Here is a 25,513-nt window from a genome sequence, read left to right on the forward strand (position 1 = left end):
ATTTATTCTATTACCTTTCAAGAATACAACTGATAGGGATCACTAGAAAAATTATGATATTGAAAGATACGGCATAAGAATCACTCAATGATCAACATTCTAAAACTTAAGCTTATAAAATATGATATCCTATTAATCTTGTTTGTTCAAATCAATTTTCTTTTTTTTTTTTAAAGAGAGAGTGAAAGGAGAGAGAGAGAGAGAGAGAGAGAGAGAATTTTTAATATTTATTTTTTAGTTCTCGGCGGACACAACATCTTTGTTGGTATGTGGTGCTGAGGATTGAACCCGGGCCGCACGCATGCAAGGCGAGCGCGCTACCGCTTGAGCCACATCCCCAGCCCTCAAATCAATTTTCTATGAACCTAGCAGAAGATACAGAGAAGAATGTAAAAATAATAGTGACATAGTTCTTGCCTTCAAAAAGTGTTTTTATTGATTACAAAGCCATGATGGAAAGACACACAAATGTAAAATATGCTCTATTTTAATAGAGTTTATGTAAGATACATGCATAATTCATAATCTCTTAAAAAATACTCCCTACTTTCCTTTCTATAAATATTACACTAATCTAGGTCGTAATCACTAATGATTAGATTACTATCTCAACCAGCACTGTCCAACAGTAATATAACACCCACCATATGTACATTTACAATTCCTAGTAGCCACATTCGAAATGTAAAAAGAAAATGGTAAAAATAATTTTAATATATCCAAGCATACCATAATTTCAAATGCAACTGACATTCAAAAATTATTGAGGTATTTTAGATTTTTTCTTCATAAATTTCAAAATCCAGTATGTATCAGTTTACACGTATGATACATCCCAATTTGAATTAGCTCCACATGAAATGTTCAATAGCCACAAAAGACTAATGCGTACCAACCACACGAACAACCCACATCTAAACTACTTGTTGAGAGCCACAGCCAAAGGGGCCCCAGCAAACTTCCAGCTGCCAGCAAACTTCCAGCTGCCGGCTGATGATTGGCTCACAGCAGCCCCAGCAACATCTAGCTGATTGGCTCCTCTGCGGTGATGTTCATTGGGCTGTTTCCCTGCCCTTCAGACTGCCAGCTGATGATTGGCTCACAGCGGCCCCAGCAACATCTAGCTGATTGGCTCCTCTGCGGTGATGTTCATTGGGCTGTTTCCCTGCCCTTCAGACTGCCAGCTGATGATTGGTTCACAGCGGCCCCAGCAACATCTAGCTGATTGGCTCCTCCACGGAGCTGCTCATTGGGGGACTTCTTTGGCTCCGCCCACGCAACCCAGCCAATCGGCCTCAAGAACAGGAGGATTGTGGGAGGTGGTGAGGGTTGTGTGGGGGTGAGAGGCTTGTGGGAAGCCGGTGGTGGCAGTTGGGCTCTGAGGGTTTTTCCCTGAGGAGCTGTTTTGTTTGGCGTTTGTAGTTCTAAAAATAAAGTTAGTTTCTTTTGACAAGTGGCTCCTGAATTGTGCCCAGCCAGACTGCTGCATTTGGTGGCTCACACGGGGAGTGACTGAGGGCAGGGCGAGAGGATGGGTAGCCATTCTAAGTTTCCTCTTTTGTTTTGCTTCATTTTTGTTTTAAGTTGCCTGTCCCTGGAGATGAGTGAGACGGAAGAAAAACCGCTCACATCTGAGGAAAAACTATTTGCGTCTGAGGAACAGATAGGGAGAAAGGACGGATACACATTTCAGGAGGATAGAAAGGCTGATATAATGATTTTGTGTGGTTCTAATTTTATTTCATTCTGTCTCGGTTTTGTTTGGTGTTATCTTGTTGGGTTGTATTATAGTAGAAATACGGGATCAGCAATTAGTAAAAAACAAACCGAAAGACTGTTAAGTAAATTGTTAGAGGAAGGAGCCATCTCAGTAAAATCAAGAACAGTTAGGGCATACGTTGATACAATACAACAATGTAGCCCATGGATTTTTAAGGAGGAGTTGTTAGCTATATCACAATGGGATCATCATAGTGAAGATTTAAAAAGAATAGAAAAGAACAACCCAGGGACTCTGCCAGTTGGCATATTGCCATTGTGGACACTCATATCTGGTTTGCTTAGTCCAAAGCCTTCAATTCAGACAAAGGTAGAGGAAGGAGAAGACATATTGATTCAAGTAAAAGAGAAGGTCATTCAAATTAGTCAGAAAGAGGAAAAGATTCAAGTAAAAGAGAAGGTCTTTCGAGCTAGTGAGACAGAGGAAGGAAGTTTAGAGCAGAAAAAGCCATCAGGGTAAAAGTTACAACAGGAGACTGCTAATAACACCTTTCTATCAGAGAGCGTAAGTGTCCAACCATCAGTACCACCTCTACAGGAGACTGCTACTAACAGCATTCTATCACCAGAGGACATAAGTGTCCAATCAACAGCACCACCTCCATATGCTAGGAGGCTCCCAACCCCCGCAGTTGATAGTTGGGATCCTGAGACAGGATCTCAAGTATGCCCTGTATTTGAGGTAGGAGGGCAGCGAATTTACCAGGGTTTAAATTTCAAAACAGTGAAGGAGCTAAAAGAGGCTGTAACAACCTATGGTCCTCAAGCACCCTTCACTGTAAGCTTGGTCGAATCCATTACCAACTTAAACATGACGCCAGCAGATTGGGCTAATATTTGTAAAGCTGTGCTACATGGAGGACAATACCTGTTATGGAAGGTTGCCAATGAGGAATTTTGCAAGGAGACGGCTAGGCGAAATGCAGCAGCTGGTTATTCTCAGAGAAATCTAGATATGTTGTTAGGAAAGGGACCTTATGAGGATCGGCAGCAACAAATTGCATATGATCCTGGCGTATACTCACAAATTGCTGTAGATGCAGTTAAAGCATGGAAGACTTTACAAGGACATGGAGGTTTACAAGGTCAATTATCTAAGATAATACAAGGAGCTAATGAACCTTACGCTGAATTTGTAGATAGGCTTATTCAAACAGCTACCAGAGTTTTTGGGAATACAGAACAAGCAATGCCATTAATAAAACAACTGGCTTATGACCAAGCGAATCGTTGGTGCAGAGATATCATTAGACCATGGAAACAGGAAGATTTAAACACATATATTAAATTATGTAGAGACATTAATGAACAAGAGCAAGTCATGGCAGCTGCAGTAAAACAGGCTTTAGATGCCAGAGACATTAATGAACAAGGGCAAATTGTGGCAGCTGCAGTAAAACAGGCTTTATATACCAGGCCAAGAACATGCTACAATTGTCAACAAACAGGACATTTTAAAAGGAATTGCCCCATAGGAGGAGGGTTTAACAAAACTAGGTATCAAAGGAGTAGAATACCGGGTATTTGCCCACGATGCCGTAGAGGGAGACATTGGGCTAATGAATGCCGTTCTCAAACCACCATAGAGGGTACTCCATTACATTGGGCTAATGAATGCCGTTCTCAAACCACCATAGAGGGTACTCCATTATCAAAAAACGAACAAGGACAAGGTGTTTATCCACAATATCGTGGACAAAGGCATCGGGTTCCGTTGCCAAAAAATGGACAGGGGGCCCCAATGCTCCGGGGCCCCAAACCACAAATATACGGAGCACTGGAGGAACCCAGCAACCCCATCAGGGTAGTGACCAGGACACATTGTCTATCAGATCCCTCATCAGACAAACCAGAGGGAGCGCAGGGTTGGACATCTGCGCCTCCGCCAGATCAGTACTAACCCCAGAGATGGGAGTTCAAATCATTCCCACAGGGGTAAAACGACCTCTTCCCAAAGGAACAGTAGGCTTATTATTGGGACGCAGCTCTTCTACTCTAAAAGGACTTTTGATAAGTCCTGGGGTAATTGATCCCGATTATGAAGGTGAAATAAAAATTATAGCCAGTTCTCCAAAGGGTATATCAGTAATTTCACCAGGAGATAGAATAGCACAGTTACTAATAATACCAAGCCTACATGATAAATTTTCCAGTCATGCTGTAGAAAGAGGTTCCAAGGGATTAGGCTCCACAGGTGTAGATTGGGCTATGCTTTCTTTAAGTTTAGATTCTCGCCCCATGCTAAAACTAAATATTCAAGGACATGAATTTAATGGGCTACTGGATACAGGTGCAGACCTTAGCATCATCTCTCGTCAAGAATGGCCAAAACATTGGCCATTACAACAAGCCACTCCAACGCTTCGAGGCCTAGGAGTGGCGACTAATCCCGATAGAAGCGCAATGGTATTAGATTGGAAGGATCCTGAAGGATGTGAAGGAACTATACAACCATATGTATTGGATCATCTTCCCATAAATTTATGGGGACGAGATGTCTTAGATCAATTAGGTTTGACATTAACAAATAACACCAATCAAAATGCACCCACTATTATGGCTAGACAAGGTTTTAGGAAAGGAAAAAGATTAGAAAAACAAGAACAAGGTATAGCAGCACCAATACAAATAGATCAAGGAACAGACAGACATGGGTTGGATTTTCACAAAGGGCCACTGAGACAATAAAAATTACATGGAAATCAGAAAGACCAGTATGGGTTCCTCAGTGGCCCTTGACTAAAGAAAAGATACAAGTAGCCCATGATCTGGTCAAACAACAATTAGCGGAAGGACATATACAACCTTCTGTATCTCCCCATAATACTCCCATTTTTGTCATCAAAAAGAAATCTGGTAAATGGTGATTATTGCAAGACTTAAGAGCCATTAATAATGAAATGGTCATTATGGGACCTGCTCAATCGGGGATTCCTCAATTGTCTGCTTTGCCAAAAACTTGGTATGTTTTAGTTATAGATATTAAAGATTTTTTTTTTCAATTCCAATTCATCCTGAGGATAGTCCACATTTTGCATTTACTATGCCTGCACTAAATCATGAAGGTCCTGATCAGAGATATGAATGGAAAGTACTCCCTCAAGGGATGGCTAACAGCCCAACTATGTGTCAAATTTATGTTAACAAAGTAATCCAGCCACTTAGAAATCAAAATCCTGAACTACAAATATTTCACTATATGGATGATGTATTATTAGCACACAAAGCTAAAAATACATTGCTAGAATGTTATGCCACACTTACAAACTTATTAAAAAATTATAATCTAGAGATAGCAATAGATAAAGTACAATTAAATTTTCCAATTAATTATTTAGGAGTTCTATTATCCTCAACCATGGTCTGTCCACCGAAAATTCAAATACGAGTAGATCAACTCAAATCACTCAACGATTTTCAAAAGTTATTGGGAGACATAAATTGGATAAGGCCTTATCTAGGTATTCCAACAGGAGAATTGGGACCTTTATTTGATATCCTAAAAGGTCCATCAGATCCAAATTCACCCCGAATGTTAACGCCTGAAGCAAGAAAGGCATTAAAAATCATTGAAACATATATGGAAAATATGCATTTGGATAGAATTGATATAAGTTTGCCTTTATTATTTATTGTACTACCAACAAAAAATATTCCTACAGGAGTATTTTGGCAAGAAGGCCCATTATTATGGATACATTTATCTTATTCTCCTAACACTATTCTTACTAGGTATCCTGAGGCTGTAGGACAGTTAATACTCAAAGGAATAAAAACAGCAAAGGGAGTATTTGGAATTTCTCCCAATAAAATTATTACTCCATATACTATGAATCAAATTGATGAATTAGCTAATGAGTTAAATACTTGGGCAATAATCATGTGCAAATCTAATGTTTCATTTGATAACCACTTACCATCTAATCCTTTATTGTCTTTTTGGTCATTGCATCCTGTAATTTTTCCAAAAATGACAAGAAAAACACCTATCATGAATGCTCCAAATATATTCACTGATGGGTCAAATAATGGTACAGCAGCAATAGTTACACCTGATCAAACTTTTACATTTTTAGTACCCAAACAATCAGCTCAAAAGGTAGAGCTTAATGCAGTATTACAAGCTTTTGTGATGTTTAAAGATTCTGTATTTAATTTATTTTCTGATAGTCAGTATATAGTTAATGCTATAATATCCCTTGAAGATGCTGGTAGGATTTCCCCTTCTTCTACTGTTTTCTCTTTGTTTTCCACTATACAAAGTTTAATCTGGGACAGAAAAGATCCATTCTTTATAGGACATATCAGGGCACATACAGGATTGCCTGGAGCCCTTAGTTTGGGCAATGATTTAGCAGATAAAACTAAACATGACATACATATTTTCTCTACACTAGAAGAAGCTATAAATTTTCATAAAAGGTTCCATGTCAATGCTAATACTTTACAAAAGCGTTTTAAAATAACAACCGATTTGGATTCCAGAGAGATTAACTAAAGCGATTTCTACAGACCAAAAAGATGATGATTTGGCTCAAATCCATAACAGCTGATATCCAAAACTCCAATTTGGCTATCCTTACATCTGCGACAGAACCAGGATGCTTTATTCAATATCTATTTTATTATTGCCCTTTCCCATATCATGAAGTTCTATTTTGTTTTTTGAGCTCATACAGACCTAGGTTAATGTTTTGCTGATCAGTTCTATTTTTTTTTTTTTTTTGACTATAGAGTTTTAAACATTGCAATGGAGATTTCACCTGTAAAAAGTTATAAGGCCTTTACTATTATGTTATGTGTTGTATGTATTATATTATGTGTGCACACTTGTGTTTTGTATTATATGTTTGAATGTACGTATGTCCATATATCATATATGATGAGCGCTCATGAAAAAATGGATCCAAATTTTTTTTTATTCACGTGATTTAAATGGTTTTATTTAAATTGGGTAAATAACTATTAAGAATTGTTTTAATATGTAAACAAAAAAGAAGGTTAACAGATCTGTTTGTTTACTTTCACCTTTCCTTTTCATTATATTTAATAATTCTCTTCAAGATAATGTAAATTGTTAAGAAAATTGTTTTCTTTTAGTGCCTTCTGGAATGTTACATAATTTTTTCTTTAGCCATTATTGCCAGAATTCCTATCTTCATCCCAGTGCCGGTGAAGACAAAGATAAAACTAATCTACAGCTTCTGCAATAGCCATCACTGAACTGCTTGCAGAACTTGCCTAAACTATGTGCAGAACTTGCAAAACTTGCCTAGACTTGCCTAGACTATGCATTGTGAACTATCTGTTGGTGCAGTGACTTGTGGTAGTGTTGGGGTATTTTTGCTGATGATGTCATTGGTGGTACAATTTTTCCAACAAGAGCCATCAGTTGGCTTGGTGTATCTTCCTCCCTTCTGCTTGTCATGACAAAGACCTCTCCACAGGTGTGGCTGTATACTGGACCGGTAGTCAATGACGGGTAAGATCCAATTACAATGGTACCAACCTAAGACAGGAGGCTGACGCCCTGAGGTCAGCTCATCCGAAGTCGGGTAAGGACCATATGTAGTATTGGACAACCTAAGGCAGGCACAGTCCCCAAGCCACATGCTTGTTGTTTAAACAAAGAGGGGGAGATGTTGAGAGCCACACCCAAAGGGGCCCCAGCAAACTTCCAGCTGCCAGCAAACTTCCAGCTGCCGGCTGATGATTGGCTCACAGCAGCCCCCGCAACATCTAGCTGATTGGCTCCTCTGCGGTGATGTTCATTGGGCTGTTTCCCTGCCCTTCAGACTGCCAGCTGATGATTGGCTCACAGCGGCCCCAGCAACATCTAGCTGATTGGCTCCTCCACGGAGCTGCTCATTGGGGGACTTCTTTGGCTCCGCCCACGCAACCCAGCCAATCGGCCTCAAGAACAGGAGGATTGTGGGAGGTGGTGAGGGTTGTGTGGGGGTGAGAGGCTTGTGGGAAGCCAGTGGTGGCAGTTGGGCTCTGAGGGTTTTTCCCTGAGGAGCTGTTTTGTTTGGTGTTTGTAGTTCTAAAAATAAAGTTAGTTTCTTTTGACAAGTGGCTCCTGAATTGTGCCCAGCCAGACTGCGGCATATGCACTGGAGTGCTAGTTAGTCATAAGAAAGGATCAAATCCTGTTATTTATGACAACTTGGATGGAAATGAAAGATAGTATGTTATGTGAAATAAGCTGGGTGAAGAAAGACAAATATTGCATGATCTTGTGGAATCTAAAAACACTCGTTTCATACAAGTTGAGAGTAGAATATTGGTAATCAGAGACTGGAAGGATGGGAAAAAGTTGGTCAGTGGGGATTAAGTTAGGAGAAATAAATTCTAGTGTTCTATTAAAGTACAGTGGGTAACAATAATGACAGTGTAATACTGTATATTACAGAAAAATCAAGAAAGGATTTTAAGTATTTACATCACAGAGGTAGATATCCTTACCTTGATTTGAACATTATATAATGTACATGTTTTGAAACATCACATAGTATACTAATAAATCTGTACAATTTTTATGTGTCAATTAAAAAATGCCAGTATCTCTAGGGGGGAAATACAAGAATAGACTAATCTGTTTAGAATATAACTTAAAAGTGAACAGACAAGGAGCCTATCTATCTAGCTTATTTACTCTGCATCTCTAACCCTTTTCTTTACATTCATCATTGTCTGTTTGTTGAGTCTACACACCTGTGTTGGTTGATTCACAGGTGTTACCACTTTAAAAAAAAAGTTTTGTCAGTATGATAGGTAAAAATATTGTTGTTGGGCTGGGAATGTGGCTCAAGTGGTAGTGCGATCGCCTAGCATGCGTGAGGCACTGGGTTTGATTCTCAGCACCACATAAGTATAAAATAAAGATATTGTGTCCACCTAAAAAAAAAAACTAAAAAATAAATACTAAAAAAATAAAAATATTGTTGTCTTTTAATTTGTATTTTAGTTATTGAAGATTACAAGTATTTTTATCAAGGCACATGGATTTAATTTTTTGAGAATTTAGCCATTTAAGTAGTTTAGATGTGGGTTGTTCGTGTGGTTGGTAGGCATTAGTCTTTTGTGGCTATTGAACATTTCATGTGGAGCTAATTCTACTCTCAACTTGTATGAAACGAGTGTTTTTAGATTCCACAAGATCATGCAATATTTGTCTTTCTTCACCCAGCTTATTTCACATAACATACTATCTTTCATTTCCATCCAAGTTGTCATAAATAACAGGATTTGATCCTTTCTTATGACTAACTAGCACTCCAGTGCATATGCATCACATTTTCTTTATCCATTCATCAACTGATAGACACTTAACTGAGTTCCTTATATATACTAGATATTAATCCCTTGCCATATGTATAGTTTACAAATACTTTCTCCCATTATGTAGGCTGTTCCTCCACTTGATTGTTTCCTTCATTCTTTCATTTCTAATTAGTTTGCTACTATTACTTTCAGAGATTTAAAGTCCTTGAATTCCTGTCACTGGTTGCCATAAAGGAATAAAATATTAGTCCAAATGGCTGGAGGTCAGACACAGATATAAATTAACATTTATCAACAAACATTTTTAAAATAAGCTATTTATATCATTGAAAAGAACTGAGGAAAACAGTTCTCTAAATTACTTCCACATTTCTCTGTCCAATCATCCAGGTTATTAATCTGTGTTATTTCAATAACTATTAAACCTTTTAAAATTTATTCAAGTATAATATACAAATATAAAAAATGTATGAATATTACAGCTCAATATTCACAAAAATAAACACACTTGTGAAACAGCACCACAGAATCCCTTCGTTCTCTTTCTACTCTTCAAGTAACACTCCTGCAGATAACAACAATCATGACTCTTAACCACATACATTAAAATAACCAATCTTTTAATGTCATATATTCATTCATATGTTCATATTCGTAGAGTCTATCACAATCACAAAAAAAATAAATATTTTTCAGAAAAAAAACTAAGTTCTCGGGAAATAAAACTGCAATACAGTGTGACTCCATTATTTTTAAAATTTACAAATTAATACATATATACTCAGAAAACAGAATGAAAGATAATAGCCCAAATTATTCAAAGTCGTCATCTTTAGCTGGTAGACAATTTCTAAGTTTCTGATTGAGCATATATTAGTTTTTGTTTTTTCTAATTAGGTATATATGACAGCAGAATGTATATCGACTCATTATACACAACTTTTCATTTCTGATTGTACACGATGCAGTGTCGTACCATATGTGCAGTCATACATGTACCTAGAGTAATGATGTCCATCCTATTCCACCATCTTTCCTGCCCCCATACCCCCTCTTCTCCCCTCCCTCCCGCTTGCCCAATTAAAGTTCCTCCATTTTTCCCAGCCCACATCTGTGCATCATGGATCAGCATCCACTTATCAGAGAGAACATTTGGCCTTTGGTTTTTTGGAACTGGCTTACTTTGCTTAGCATGATATTCTCCAACTCCATCCATTTATCTGCAAATGCAATAATTTTATTCTCTTTTAATGCTGAGTAATAGTCCATTCTGTACATATACCATAGTTTCTTTATCCATTCATTTATTGAAGGGCATCTAGATTGGTTCCACAGTTTAGCTACTGTGAATTGAGCTGCTATAAACACTGATGTGGCTGCGTTACTATAGTATGCTAATTTTAAGTCCTTTGGGTATAGACCAAGGAGTGGGATAGTTAGGTCAAATGGTGGTTCCATTCCAAGTTTTCTAAGGAATCTCCATACTGCTTCCAGATTGGTTACACCCATTTGCATTCCTACCAGCAATGTATCAATGTGCCTTTCCCCCACATCCTCCTTGTATTCTTGATAACTGCATTCTGACTGGCATGAGACAAAAATCTTAGAATAGTTTTGATTTGCGTTTCTCTAATTACTAGAGATGTTGAACATTTTCTCATATTATTTGTTGATCAACTGTATATCTTATTGTGAGAAGTGTCTGTTCAGCTTCTTAGCCCATCTATTGATTGGGTTGTTTGGTTTATTCTGGTATTAAGTTTTTTGAGTTCTTTATATAGTCTGGAGCTTAGTGCTCTGACAGTACATATCAGTTTTACAACACAAGAAAAAGAGTTTTAGAATATGCATTTGAGTATGACATTAAAAAGTTCAAGCAAAGATAAGTGGAAGATATGATATCATTATATGAAAAATTTATATAGAAAAAAAAACAATGGCATAGCCAAGACAAGAGGGTTACCAATGACATAAGTGCAGTTGGTGATTCCCCACACCCCAAACCTTTTCAGCAAATATAAATTATCTACATATACATAAAAGCATTTTTGTAGCATTATTGCTGCCCAAACCATATAATTTATTGTGTTCCCACCTCTCAAGCCATTCAACCTACCTCTCATTCTCCAGAATTTTTTACTCTTGTCAGAACACATCCTTTTTTTTAATTATTATTTGTTTTTTTTAGTTGTTGACAGAACTTTATTTATAGATGTGGTACTGAGAATCAAACCCAGTGCCTCACACATGCCAGGCAAGTGCGCTACTGCTAAGCCCCAGCCCCAGCCCCAGCCCCAGCCCCAGGCCCAGGCCCACCCCAGCCCCAGCCCCAGTCCCCAGAACATTTCCTTTTTGAAAATCCAACCTTAAATGCTTTCATTAAATTTCCTGTAATTATGTTACATGGTACAACTATGATCAAGTGGGAAGCCTATGTGCTTAAAAGACTGAGGTCCAAGTTTAAAGTCTGCAACCTTGATAACTGACACACTTCATATCTCCAGTTTTGGCTAAAATTATGTTTACATAGATTAAAAAGAAAATCTCAAGTCTGCCTCTACTACACTATAATGTATTCATATTTATGAAAGTCACTTCTAGATCTTTTCAGAGAAAGGGACTATGATGAAAAACACCACCCTGGCATCAGTGTCGATACTGTTCCTAAAAATATGATTCTTCATCAATTTTTATTTATTTCTTTTTAAGACCAAGAACTTGTATAGTTTTAACCTTCATGGTCTAATTTTCAGGCTTACAAAAATTACCTAACTCACCTCCTTATCATAATTCTTAGAATAAAAGAATTATTCTACCTTAAAAATTATCTGTTTGAAATGTTTAACTTAAGGACTGCAAGTTTTATTTAGAAATATATAATGGAATCAAGTCAATGTGGTAGAGGCAAAAGAGAAGATGAACAGATCAGTGGTACAAAACAGAGCTCAAAAATAAAGCCATTTAAATACAGTCTTCTTCTTCTTCTTTTTTTTTTTTTTTTTTTTTTTTTTTTTGTACTAGGTATTTAAGCCAGGGCCCTTCAGTCCCAGAGCCACATCCCCAGCCATTTTTATTTTTTTATTTTGAGACAGGGTCTCCTTAAACTGCTTAGAGCCTCACTGGAATTACAGGCATGTGCCACCACACTCAGTTTAGTCAACTTATCTTTGACAAAGAAGTAAATACAATGGAGGGAAAAAAGTCTTTACAACAAACAGTGCTAGAACAACTGGACATCTACATGCAAAAAAAAAGAAAAAGGAATTAGACACAGACACCTTATACCCTTCAAAAAGTTAAACCAAATAAGTCAGATACATAATCATAAAACGCAAAGCTATGGAAATCCTAGATAACACCAGAGAAAACCTAGATGAGGCTGGGTTTGATGATAAATAACTTGTTACATCCAGCAGCACAAGCATAATCCATGGAAGAATGAATAAACTGGACTTTACTAAAATTCTACAAAACACTGTCAAGAGAATAATGAGCATCCACAAAAGTGATAAAATATTTGCAAAAGGAATATCTGATAAAGGATCCAAAACAGACCACTCTTAAAAATCAATAAGAAGAAAAAAAAATAGGCCCAGCTGAGAGTAGTGCTGCACACCTGTAACACCAGCTACCAGGGAAGATGAGAAAGGAGGAATGAGAATTCAAGCCCAGCCTGGGCAATTTAGCAAGACTCTGTCCCAAAATAAAATATAAAGGGTGGGAGGTGTGTAGCTCAGCAGTAGAACATTAACCTAGTATGCCCAAGGTCCTTGGTTCAATCCCAGGAAAAAAGGGTGGGGGGGGGGGGAAGACCTCACCATAAGATACACAGATGACAAATAAGCATATGAAACAATGCTCCATATCATATGTCATCAGAGATGCCACCATGTACTTACTAAAATGCCCAAAATCCAGAAAATTGGCAATATCAAATGCTGGTGAGTAGCCAGACGCATTGGCACACAGTAGAATTCCAGTGACTCAAAGAGACTGAGGCAGGGGGATCAATAACCAGCCTTGGCAACTTAGCAAGATCCTATCTCAAAATTTAAAAATAATAGTTAAAAGGTGGGTGGGGCTGGAGATGTAACTCTGTGGTAGAGCACCCTAGTTCAATCCCCACTACTGACAAAAAAAAAAAAAAAGAAAAAGAAAGAAAAAAGCTGGAATTGTCTTTATATAAATCATTGTATATAAAGTATATAATCATTGTTTTGAACTTGAGGCACTGCTTCTGGAAACCCTGTGGTGCAGAAGTACCAGGGGGAATGCCCATTTGCAGCATGGCCCCTGGGATATTCAGGGCTTGCTATGGAATTCTTTATTTCAAAAAGCCTTGATTTCAAATCCCAGCTGCCTGGAGATAGAAGAGATGGGCCTAACCTGCTAAACCCCAACCATGTTGTTTTTCCCAAACTTCATCCTGTTTACCCCAAGAAGTTTTTCACACTGAAACCCTTTGGTGTTCCTACTTACAAAAATAAAATGCGGACTCTTGTTCCTTGTTAGGTCCAGTCTCCATCAGAGCTGGATCTTCCCACCATGCCTCCCCTTTTCACTTATTTCCATGTCTTTGTCTTTATTTCTTAATATTTCTTTAGACTTTTATTTTCTCAGCCAGCTCACAGCCTGCGTTCCATAAGTTGTTCATTCACTGTGTAGGACACAGCAAGATGGACTCATGTGAAAAAATAGGAATTCACATTCACTGCTGGTGGAAATAAAAAACACTACTATGGAAGACGACTGGTTGGTTTCTTACAATCTCAAATATACTCCAATATGATCCAATAATCACATTGTTTGGTATTCATCCAAAGGAGCTAAAAACTTATGTCCACAAAAAAAAGTATGTACACAGATGTTTATAAAAGGTTTTTCATATTACCAAAACTTGGAAGCAGCTAAGATATCCTTCAGTAAATGAATGGATCAACTATACTACATCCAAAAAATGGAATGTTCTTCAATGATACAAAGACATGAGATATCAAGCCATGTTAAAACAAGAAGGAAATGTAAATGCATTTTACTATGTGAAAGAAGTCAGTCTAAAAAGACTATAGGGGGCTGGGTTTGTACGTGTGAGACCCTGGGTTCAATCCTCAGCACCACATAAAAATAAATAAACAAAATAAAGATATTGTGCCCATAATAGGATTTCAGCTACATGACATTCTGGAAAAGGGAAAACGATGGAGATAGTGAAAAGATCAGTGGATGCCAGGGGCTGGGGGAATGAAAGGATGAAGAAGTAGAGCACAGAAGATTTTTACTACTCTGTATAATACTATCATGGCAGATACACAATATTATATATTTGTTCAAACCCATATAATGCACAACAAAAAAAGTGAACCCTATGTTAATTATAGTCTTTGGATGCTAATGATGTGCCAATCATCAGTAATAAATGTAACATTCTGGAAGGAGAGGCTGATAATGAGGAAGGCTATAATGCATGTGTGGGGACAGAGAGTATATGCACCTTCTTCTCTATTATACTATGAATCTAAAACTGCTCATAAAAGTAGTATTTTCAAAATTAATCTAAATAAAGAGGGGTTAAATATGTAATTCAGGCTATGGTTTCAATCTCCAGCACTGCAAAAAAATTAAAATAAAATATAAATAAATAGGGAGATAGGAAACCAGGGCAGTGAGAGGAAAAGATGCAAATCGATCCATGATATATACAGTTTGAACCTAAACAGGCAAAAGGAATATAACAATCAACAAAAAAAGAACAGATGAATAAGTCATTATAAACCCAGAAGAAACAGTGAATCATTTATGTTGAAAAATAAACATAGGATAATTCATATGAAAAAGTTAATAATTTTAAATAAAATATAAAAGGCCTTTTCAAACAATTGATGAACTTATGATATAGTAGTATCATATGTGCCTCTACATAATTTTTATTTCACTGAACAAATACACTTCTACTAAGCATTATGTGCAAGAGAGAAAAATAAAAATAATAATACTGCACTAAGGAATACTGCAATCAAGAAGATATCAATTGATTCTTACTCTAAGTACCACTTTGGAAAACCAGTTCATAGTAATAAAATCATGTTTCATCTGGTTATATAATAAGATTCACTAGTCAGTATTAAAGTTGTGATAATGTTAGAAATGAAAATAGATGTATGTATGAGATGAAGTACTCCAATAATAAGAAAATAAAAATCTTCCAGGCATGGCAGCCCATGCCTGTAATCCCAGAAACTTGAAAGGCTGAGGTAGAAAGATCAGAAGTTCGTGCAACTTTGCAAGGCCCTGTCTCACAATAAAAAATAAAAAGGACTGGGGATGTAGCTCTGTGGTAGAGCACTCCTGGATTAAATACCCAGTACACCAAAGGAAAAAAGAAGGAAAGAAAAGAAAACTTTAGAGGCTGGGAATATGGCTCAGTGATAGAGTACTTGCCTAGCATGCATTAGGCCCTGGGTTGGACACCCAGTACCCACAAAAAGAAAAGAAAAAGAAAAAAGCTTCAAAAAAAAAAAAAAAAAAGAGAATCCTTTAAAAGAGAGTTATTAAATAACAGATGTTTAAATAACCCATTCATTTTTATGGAATCTTTAGAATTATTTCAGTTATTGAAAAGACTGCCACTTTATATTTTACCCATTCTTGTGAATTTCTCAAAGTATTCCATATTTTCTGCTTTCTAAAATAAGAAATATAGTCTTTTGTTATCACAAAAATTTTAACTCATTATCATTCTCTTATTAATACATTACCTCCCACAGCTATCATTTCTTGTGGTGAAAACAAAGTACACTCTCTTAGCACTTTTCAAATGTGTAATATATTTTTCTTAACTATAGTCACATGGTGCACAATAGATCTCTTGATTATTCCTCCTAACTGAAATTGTATATCCTCTGACCAACATCTCCCAAATTCCTCCAATATCCAAACCTCTGTTGCTGTGAGTTTTACCCTTCACATGTAAATAAATGAGATTATGTAGCATTTGTCTTTTTGTGCTTGGCTTATTTATCTAATATAGCACCCTCCAGGTTCATCTAAGTTGTTGGAAGTGACATAATTTCATTTTTCTTTAATGCTAAATGGTATTCCATTGTGTACTACATTTTCTTTATCCATTCATCCACCGATAAACATTTGGTTGATCTCCATATCTTGTTTATTGTGAACAGCAATGCAATATTAATTGCTGGATCATATGGCATATGGTAATTTTTTTTTTTAAAGGGAGGCAGGGTCTTGCTATGTTTCCTAGGCTGGCCTCAAACTCCTGAGCTTAAGCAATCTTTCTGCCTCAACTTCTCAAGTAGCTGGGACTACAGGCACATACCTCTGTGCAGAACTGGTAGTTTTAGTTCTAGTTCTAGTTCTAACTTTTTAAATAAACTTCATACTACTTTCCCTAATGGCTGATCTAATTTACATTCCCATAAATAGTATACAAAAGCTCCCTTATGTCTATATCCACACCATATTTTTTTTAAAAAAAAAAGGTACAAAAAACACAAAACAACAAATTACGTGGAATGTAAATATCAAACAAACATGGAAAGAAGTCCAACCCCCCACTGAGTTGTGAGTGGGATGGGATGGTGTTTTCTCATGCATTCCTGATAGCCCCAGAATGCCCTACCCCTTTATTGGGAAGGGACTCACTTTCAAAACTTCAGACTTCCATTACAATGAATTAGGGACCATGAGGACCATTATGTTTACCTTTATTAGAAGTGATATAAACCCTGAAAGTGTGGGCCACTGAGAGCAAAATCAGATGGCAAAAAGTGCAGTCCCAATCAAAATAGTCTTAAAAGATCCCTCTGTCTTTCCACATCAGAGACAATACCCCCTAAGCCCAGAAGCAAAAAAAAGGGGGGGAGGCTTATTAAAGATCATTCAGAACCTCAAAAGGCAAAAACTTTTAGTGCCCTGCAATAGTCCATGCAACACACCCATTTTAGGAATTCAAAAACCTAATGGGGAATGGCACCTAGTCAAGGACCTCAGAATAATTAATGAAGCAGTTGTTCCCTTCCACCCTATAGTTCCTAATCCACATACTCTATTATCCAAGATTCCAGCAGCTGCTGCTTGGTTTACTGTGTTAGATTTAAAAGATGCCTTTTTCTGTTACCCTTAGACTAGAATCGCAGTATCTATCTTTGCCTTTGAGGAACCAGATAGCTAATCTCAATTAACCTGAACAGTACCCCAAGGATTTAGAGATATCCCTCAACTGTTTGGCCAAACCCTAGCTAAGGACTTAACAGAACTCAGAGATAAAACATCTGTTGACTGTCCTCTAATATGTAGATGACATACTTTTATGTGCCTCCACTCAAAAAGAATATCATGAGGCCACTATAAAACTTTTAAACTTCTTAGCTGATAAGGGTTATAAAGTCTCAAAGAAGAAAGCTGAATTATGCCAAAAACAATTCAATATTTAGGATTACAGCTGTCTCAAGGAACCCGAAAACTAGGACAGGAAAGAATAACTCCCATAGGGCAATATCCTCTACAGCAGACCATAAGGTAACTTAGAGGCTTCCTAGGTATAACCGGATACTACAGGCTTTGGATTCCTGGATGTGGAGAATTAGCTAAGCCTCTTTGCAGCCTCCTCAAAGAAACACTACGCTAAAGCCTTTAAGGCACTGAAAGGTGCCTTACTCCAAGCTCCCGCCCTCAGCTTACCTACTAAATAAAACTTTAACCTTTTTGTCACTGACAGAGGAGGAACAGCCCTGGGAGTGGTCACACAAAAGAAGGGACCTGCTCAACAGCCAGTAGCTTATCTCAGTAAGGACCTTGATTTAGTATCTTGAGGATGGCCACACAGTTTGAGAGTAGTAGCAGCAGTAGCCCTACTAGTCCCTGAGGCAATCAAAATCAACCTGGGAAGAGACCTTATTGTCTACGCCTCCCATGATCTCTCAGAGATTTTAAATACGAAAAGAGGACGATGGCTCTCAGACAGGCTCCTTCTAAAATAGCAAACCTTGCTTCTAGATGGACCCATAACTCAAATAAACTCTTTTTTTTTTTTAAAGAGAGAGAGAGAAAATTTTTTTAATATTTATTTTTTAGTTTTCGGCACACAACATCTTTGTTTGTATGTGATGCTGAGGAACAAACCCGGGCCGCACGCATGCCAGGCGAGCGCGCTACCGCTTGAGCCACATCCCCAGCCCTCAAATAAACTCTTGCTCTAATCTAAACCCAGCCACCTTCCTCCCAAAGAAATTAGAAGGAAATCCTGAACATGACTGCCAACAGGTCCTAGCTATAAATTACTCAGCCTGGAAGGACCTTTAAAACCTTCCCCTGCCTATTCTGATGTATGAAATATGATATGTCAAGAGCTTTGTAATGTTGTGAACAACCAATAAAAAAAATTTTAAAAAAATAAAAATTAAAAAAAAATAAATAAAAATAAATAAAACCTTCCCCTGTCCAATCCAGACCTCACCATGTTCACAGATGGGAGTTCCTTTACGGAACAAGAAGAAGGCAAGCTGGATATGCTGTGGTGACTTTATGTGATACCATAAAGGCACAATTTTTGCCCCCAGGCACAAGCTCAGAGCTAGCTAAATTGACAGTCCTAACAAGAGCACTTGAACTAGCGAAGCAACAAAGAATTAATATTTACACTGACTCTGAATACACCTATCTAATCCTACATGCACATGCAGCAATTTGGAAGGAAAGAGGATTTCAAACAACTGGGGGAACATCCATAAAGAAATACTACTATGAGGAGCTCTTGAAACTGTTAGAAGCTGTTCATTTATCCAAAGAGGTAGCAGTAATTCACTGTCAAGGACATCAATAAGGATAGATGAAATAGCACAAGGCAACAAAGCAGATCAGCAAGCCAAAGAAGCTGCTAAGGGAACTTTACAGGTGATAACCTTAGCCCCTTTGATATGAACAGGAGGAAACAGCCAGGCATTATCTAAAGGAGTACTCTCTTACCCTCTGGGTGGATTCAAAAGGAAGATAACAAACTATTTACCTGCTAATTCCCAGTGGATGATTTTACACACCCTACACCAATCTTTCCACCTGGGAAAAAAAAATACTCCCAAATTAACCTGAGAAATATTTGAAGAAAAAAATATTTCAAAGACCATCCACCAAATAGTAAAGCCTGTGAAACATGCCAAAGAAATAACCCACTTAATTCTGCCAAGAATCCCCCAGGATTACAAAGGACAGGACAGTTCCCTGGGAAAGACTGGCAACTTGATTTTACTCACATGCCCAAGAGCAATGGATTCCAATATTTATTGGTTATGATAGATACTTTTACTGGGTGGACTGAAGCCTACCCCTCCCAAACTGAACAGACAAGAGAAGTAGTAAAAGCCTTATTACAGGAAATAATTCCACAATTTGGACTGCCCTGCAGCCTACAAGAGTAACAATGGAGCAGCTTTCAAGGCAACTGTCACCCAGGGGATATCCAAAGGCCTCTGCATCAAATGCCATCTCTACTGTGCATGAAGACCTCAATCCTCAGGAAGGGTAGAGAAAACTAATGACATCTTTAAAAGACATCTAAGAAAACTCACTCAGGAAACCCACTACCCATGGCCTAAGGTGCTTCCTTTGGCACTACTCAGAATTAGGAACACCCAAAAAAACATTAGGGCTCAGCCCATTTAAGCTCTTACATGGGAGACCATTCCTAAGGAATGATATCCTTAAAGATCAGGAAACTGCAGATCTAGTGACTCATCACAAAGTTGGCCAAATTTCAACCTGAAATTTGTCAATATCCCATATCTGAGCCAGTTTTCCACCTCTATATGAGCCTGGAGATCTAGTTATGATCAAGACCATACTTTCAAATTCCCCAAATTTAAACGCTATTTAGAAAGAAACTTTTTCTGTAATCTTATCCACCCCCTCTGCAGTAAAAGTGCTGAGATAGGAGAACTGGATCCATCACTCTTGGATTTAAGCCTGCCATTCTGAGTGGATAGCCAAAGAGACCTCTTCTCCTTCCCAGGGAACTGAGGAACAACAATATCCCTGCACTCTAATAGATGACCTAAAATATCTCTTTCACTGAGACAATGACCACCCATCACTCAAATGGCCCTCCAGCCTATTGCTTCTCAATCAGCCTTCTATCACAGACCACTAGATAGACCCGATTTTTAAAGAGGGGAACTCCAAACTGCTTGCCCCATACTGCCTCCTTCCAGCTCGAAGAAGTCAAAGCTGTCATCCAGAGTGGTTGTCATCCTGTTTCCTTACAGCAGTAAGGAGTTCCTAAAATTAGAGGGGTGAATGAAGCCAGATTCAAAGATAGGTAGTTAGTGTAGTTAAGTAAACTGGGTCCCCTTTTCCTTGGGGGGGGGGGGGGTCTTTTCTGCTATCCTTTAATAAAGTCTTTCACTTTCCACTCCACACTTGCCTCAGAGTGCTTCTTTGGTGCTATACTTCGGCATTTGGGGAAATAAGGACTTGTCACGGTAACCGGTGGTATCACCAGGCTACCAGCTATGGCCCCCTTCTCGCTCCAGGGAGAAGTCTATGTTACCCCTTTTTAAATAAACTCTGCTTTGTATGCCTGCCTCAGCATACTTCTCTAATGTTCAAATTTCAACATGTGAGGAAGCAGGACTCATCATAGATAACCAGTGGTACCACTGGTAGGACTGCAAAATGATACCACCACTATGGAAAGCAGTATAGAGATTCCTCAGAAAACTTGGAATGGATTTTGACCCAGCTATCCCACTCCTAGGTTTATACCCAAAGGACTTATAATCAGCATACTACAGTGACACAGCCACATCAAAGTTCACAGCAGTTCAATTCACAATAGCTAAACTATGGAACAACCTAGGTGCCCTTTAACAGATGAATGGATAAAGAACTGTGGTATATGTACACAATGGAATATTACTCAGCCTTAAAGAAGAATAAAATTGTGACATCTGCAGGTAAACACATGGAACTGGAGAATATTATGCTAAAAGAAATAAGCTAATCCTAAAGAACCAAAGGCCACATGTTTTCTCTAATTCACAATAGGAGTGGGAGAACAGAGGTATTTTGGACTAGATAGAGAGGAGTGAAGGGAGAGGAGGGGGAATAAATACAACATTATTACCCTGTGTACATATATGATTACATGAACTGAATAACTCTACATCATGTACAACCAGATGAATGAGAAGTTATACTCCATTTATGCATGATGTGTCAAAATGCATTTTACTGACATGTATAACTAATTAGAACAAATTTTAAAAATTAAATTAAATTAAAAGTACTAGGGATGGGCTGGGGCTGTAGCTCAATGGTAGAGCACTTGTCTAGCATGTGTGAGGCACTGGGTTCAATCCTCAGCACCACATAAAGATATTTTTTAAGTACTGGGGATGTAGTGCAGTGTAAAGTGCCTCTAGGTTCAACCCCCAGCACCACCACCACCACCCCCCCCACACACACACACACAAAAAAAAAAGTTACAGCTGAATGGAGACAGGATAAGACAGGGCCATTCCATATTATAAAACTTTGAATACTGTTTGACTTTTATATCAAATTTTATTTTTAAAATTTATAGTTAAATCTTCCTCCCCCAAAACCCATTACCCCAGTCTAATCATGAGAAAAATGTCAGAGAAATACCAATTGAGGACCATTCCACAAAATGTATTTTTCCACAAAATGTATTCTTCCCAAGGTTATTAAAAGTGAGGAAAGTCTGAGGTTCGGTTGTAGCAATGAAAAGCCCAAGGAAACATGATTTTTTTTTCCATTGATGCACTATAGTTGTACATAATGATGGGATTTGTTGTAACATTCATACAAGCATACAAAATAACAATATAATTTGGCCAATATCATTTCTCAGCATTTCCCCCCGACCATCTCCCAACCCTGATCCCTTTCCTCTACTGATCTCCCTTTCATTTTCATGAGATCTCCACATCCCACACCCCTACCGTTCTTTTTTCCCTTGTAGCTTCCACATATGAGAGAAAACATACAACCCCTGACCTTCTGAGTTGGCTTATTTCGCTTAACATAATAGTCTCAAGTTCCATGCATTTTCCTGGAAATGACATAATTTCATTTCTCTTTATGCTGAATAAAATTCCACTGTGTATATATACCATATTTTATTTATCCACTCATCCATTAATGGATACCTAGGCTGTTTCCATAGTTTGGCTACTGTGAATTGTGTTGCTATAAACATGCCTGTTATCATTATGGTATGATTAATTATTTTGGATAAATACTGAAGAGTGGTATTACTGAGTCATATGGTAGTTCCATGCCTAGTCTTTTGAGAAAGTTCCATGATCTGCATAGTGATTGTACTAATATACAACCCCAAGAACAATGCAAAAGTGTTCCTCTCTCCACATCCTTTCCAGCATTTATTACTGTTTGTATTCTTGATGACTACCATTCTGAACTAATGTGAGATAAAATCTGTGTAGTTTTGATTTGCATTTCCCTAATTGCTAAAAATGCTGAACATTATTTTATTTTTGTTGGCCATTTGTATTTCTTCTTTTGAGGAGTGTATGTTTAATTCACTTGCCTCTTTTTTTTAAGACATTAACCTTTTTTATTAATTTTTTATTTATATGAGGCAGTGGAATGCATTATAATTCATATTACACATATAGAGCACAATTTTTCATCTCCTGGTTGTAAACAAAGTATAGTCACACCAATTTGTGTCTTCATACATGTACTTTGGATAATAATGTCCATCACATTCCACCATTATTTCTAACCCCATGTCCCTTCCCTTCCCCTCCCACCCTTCTGCCCTATCTAGAGTTTGTCTATTCCTCCCATGCTCCCTCCTCTCTACCTCACTATGAATCAGCCTCCTTATATCAGAGAAAACATTCAGAATTTGGTTTTTTGGAACTAGCTAACTTCACTTACCTTTATCTTCTCTAATTCTATCCATTTAACTGCAAATGCCATGATTTTATTCTCTTTTATTGCTGAGTAATATTCCATTGTGTATATATGCCACATTTATCATCTATTGAAGGGCATCTAGATAGGTTCAACAGTTTAGCTATTGTGAATTGTATTGCTATAAACATTGATGTGACATTAACCTTTTTAAAAGAAATTTACATCTATAGGGCTGGGATTGTGGCTCAGTGGTAAAGTGCTTGCCTAGCACATGTGAGGCACTGAGTTTAATCCTTAGCACCACATAAAATACATAAATAAATAAAGGTACTGTGGTCATCCACAACTAAAAAAAAATATTTTAAAAAAATAAATTTACATCTATAAATTAAATCTCATTTGGGTTTTTTGGGGGAGGGAAGAACAACAGTTCCATTTTTTTATTTCTTTTTTTTAGTTTATTATTTTTAGATATACATGATAGTAGAGTGTATTTTGACAAACTAGACATACATGGAGTATAACTTTCCTAATTAGGATACCATTCTTATGGTTGTACATGATGTGGAGTTTCACTGATCGCGTACTCACATATGAATATAGAAAAGTTATGTCCAATTCATTCTACCATCTTTCCTAATCCAATTCTCCCTTCATTCCCATTGGTCTAAACCAATGAAATTCTATTCGCCCTTCCCCACCTCTTAGTGTGTTAGCATCCACATATCAGAGAGAACATTCAGCCTTTGGTTTTGGGGGATTGGCTTCTTTCACTTAGCATGATGGTCTCTAGTTCTATCCATTTACCTGAAAATGCCACAATTTCATTCTTCTTTATGGCTGAGTATTATCCCACTGTGTACATATATACCACATTTTCTTTACCCATTCACCTGTTGAAGAGCATCTAGGTTGGTTTCATAGCTTTGCTATGGTGAACTGAGCTGCTGAAAACATTGATGTGTCTCCATCACTGTAGTATACTGATTTTAAATCCTTTGGGTATATGCCAAGGAGTGGGATAATTGGGTCAAATTGTGTTTCCATTCCAAGTCAATATATGAAAAAAATGTTCAACACCTCTAGTAATTAGAGAAATGCAAATTAAAACTATACCAAAATTCCATCTCAATCCAGTCACAATGGCAATTATCAAGAATACAAGTAACAACAAATCCAAATCCTGGCAAGGATAGCGGGGAAAAGATACACTCATACATTGCTAGTGGGACTGAAAATTGGTGCAAAGACTCTAGAAAGTAATTTGCCTATTTATTTATTGGGTTATATTTGTTTTTATGATGTTAGATTTTTTGAGTTCTTTATTTGTTCTAGATACTAATCGTCTGTCAGAAGAGTAGCTAGCCAAATTTTCTCCCATTCTATATGGAGAAAATTCTCTTCATACTCACAATTGTTTCCTTTGCTGTGCAGTAGATTTAAATTTGATATCATCCCATTAAGTAACTCTTGGCATCATTTCCTGAGCTTTAGGGGCCCTACTGAGAAAGTTGTTGCCTTTGCCTATATGCTGGAGGGCTGACTCTACATTTTCTACTGGGAGTTGCATAGATTCTGGTCTCTAATTCCTTTTGAGTTGATTTTTGTGTAGAGTGAGAGATAAGGGTGCAAAGCCAGAATCAGTAATTTCACAAGGTGCTAAGTAACTTAGTAAGACCTTCTATTGTCTCAAAATAAAAAATAAAAAGGACTGGGAATGTGGCTGGTGGTTAAGTGCCCCTAGGTTCAATCCCTGGTACTAATTAATTAATTAATTAAAATTAAAAGGGTTAAGAATGTGGTAAGTACCCCTGGGTTCAATCCCAGGTATCCAAAAAAACCCTCTTATTACTATGATTTGATGGATGCACACCATATTCATGTGCTAAAATACCACAGTAAATTCCATTAAAATGTACAATATGTGTTAATTGAAACATAAATGTAGGGCCAGGGTTCTGGAAGTAGATCAGTGATAGAGCCTGTAACTAGCATGTGAAACACTCAGCATACAAAAGACCATGTGTTCAATGCCTAGTACTATCTAAAAATTATATGCTTTATACACACACACACACACACACACACACACACTTACTTTCTTTTATTTTATATATCTAAATAACATCTAAAAATGTATACCCTTTTTATAAAAAAAAAAAAAGAATATGGTTATTTAGGTTTGCAATGCCTAAAGAGTAAATTAATTTCATAATGAAAAATTCTTGTATATTTTTTCTTCAGATCAATCATTGGGTGTAAGGTAAAGGTCATAAAATGAATATTAAATACCTGCTCTGATATTATATTATATAGTTTAATGGAAATCTATGAGTATACAGTTAATTTACAGTAGCCAACAGAAGATATTATGGAATAGAGATTATAATTTGAATTACATGTAATATTTAATGCACTATTTTCTATATAAAAACTGACAGAATGGCTAGGCATGGTGGCACATACCTATAATTCCAGCTCCTCAGGAGGCTGAGGCAGAGGCAGGAGGATTTCAAGTTCAAGACCAGTC

General features: G+C 37.3%; 1 protein-coding gene across 2 annotated transcripts in view; it reads right to left on the minus strand.

Moving 5' to 3' along the window:
• The window catches only part of RSBN1L (round spermatid basic protein 1 like), an 88,806-nt gene that overhangs the window by 50,091 nt on the left and 13,202 nt on the right, over positions 1-25,513 (minus strand). The window lies entirely within an intron of this gene.

This window comes from Spermophilus citellus, assembly GCF_964194105.1.
Source record: "Spermophilus citellus genome assembly, chromosome: 3".
NCBI lineage: Eukaryota > Metazoa > Chordata > Mammalia > Rodentia > Sciuridae > Spermophilus > Spermophilus citellus.